At 46.4% G+C, this 1,617-nt stretch overlaps 1 pseudogene across 1 annotated transcript; it reads right to left on the bottom strand.

The window, feature by feature from the left end:
- Positions 1-691: 691 nt before the first annotated feature.
- LOC105552289 lies at positions 692-1,228 on the bottom strand (annotated as a pseudogene). The gene has a single exon (XR_001007985.1). The product of XR_001007985.1 is annotated as a 60S ribosomal protein L32 pseudogene (transcript).
- Positions 1,229-1,617: the final 389 nt, after the last annotated feature.

Raw genomic sequence — 1,617 nt, 5'->3', positions numbered from 1 at the left:
TTACAAAGTACTTTGGTCAGTTAGGGTGGGGCAGAAACAAACCACAATGGTGGAATGTCAGTTAAGGCTATTTTCACTTCTGTGGATCTTCAGTTGCTTCAGGCCATCTGGATGTATACTTGCAGGTCACTGGGGATATGATGGCTTAGCTTGGGCTCAGAGGCCTGACACCCAGGAGGTAGAGGTTGCAGTGAGCCAGGATGACGCCACTGCACTCCAGCCTGGGGTACAGAGTGAGACTCCATTTCAAAAAAAGAAAAGAGTAACAATTCAAATAATAAACATAATCATTACTTACTGATCACTACATATATGCCAGACAATATGTTACATATGTCATAGTCCATTTTCTATTGCTTTTAACAGAACATTTGAAACTGGGTACGCTGTGTTGCTGGAGCTGGTCTGAAACTTCTGGGCTCCCAAAATGATGGGATTATAGGCATGAGCCATCATGCCTGGTCTCACCACGTTTCCCAGGCTGGCCTCAAACCCCTGGGCTCAAGCGATCCGCCTGTCTTTGACTCTCATAGTGCTAGAATTACAGGTGTGAGCCACTGCACCTGGCCTCAGCCTCTTTTAATAAAGCCACTAGTCCAGTGATAATCCATTAATCCGTTAACCCCTTAAACCATCAATCCATGAATAATTAATACATTCATGAGGGGAGGGTCCTCACGATCCAATCATCTTTTTTTTTTTTTTTTTTTGGCAGTTTTTACATTTATTTAAACAGAAAACGTGCACATGAGCTGTCTACTCATTTTCTTCACTGCACAGCCTGGCGTTGGGGTTGGTGACTCTGATGGCCAGCTGGGCAGCTCTTTCCACGATGGCTTTGCGGTTCTTGGAAGAAACATTGTGAGCAATCTCGGCACAGTAAGATTTGTTGCACATCAGCAGCACTTCCAGCTCCTTGACGTTGTGGACCAGGAACTTCCGGAAGCCACTGGGCAGCATGTGCTTTGTTTTTTTGTTGCTCCCATAACCAATGTTGGGCATCAAGATCTGGCCCTTGAATCTTCTACGAACCCTGTTGTCAATGCCTCTGGGTTTCCGCCAGTTACGCTTAATTTTGACATATCGGTCTGACTGGTGCCGGATGAACTTCTTGGTTCTTTTTTTGACGATCTTGGGCTTCACAAGGGGTCTGAGGACGGCCATGATGCCTTCGAGGAGGAGATGGCTGCCACCTCCGTAGGCAGCGCCGAGGAAGAGAGAAGGGCCCAATCATCTCTTAAAAGCCCCACCTCTCAATACTGAATTCAGACCATGTAAGAATACAAACATTAAGACCTCGATGTTACCTTATTTGCATTTTTCACTTAATCCCCATCTCAAACCCATGAAATGCAGGCATTATTATTTTCAACAAGAATCAGAGAGACAGCCAGGTACAGTGGCTCACGCCTGTAATCCCAAAACCTTGGGAGGCTGAGGCAGAGGATTGCTTGAAGCCAGCCAGCAGGTCAGGACCAACCTGGGCAGCAAAGTGAGACCCCATCTCTACAGAAAATAAAAAACTTAGTTGGACATGGTAACACATGCCTACAGTCCCAGCTACTCAGCAGGCTGAGACCACAGTGTAGCCACCGCCCTACCCACAGATTGCTGTTT

This window comes from Mandrillus leucophaeus, unplaced genomic scaffold (assembly GCF_000951045.1).
Source record: "Mandrillus leucophaeus isolate KB7577 unplaced genomic scaffold, Mleu.le_1.0 Scaffold115, whole genome shotgun sequence".
Lineage (NCBI taxonomy): Eukaryota > Metazoa > Chordata > Mammalia > Primates > Cercopithecidae > Mandrillus > Mandrillus leucophaeus.
This window is presented reverse-complemented; position numbering and strand designations above follow the sequence as displayed.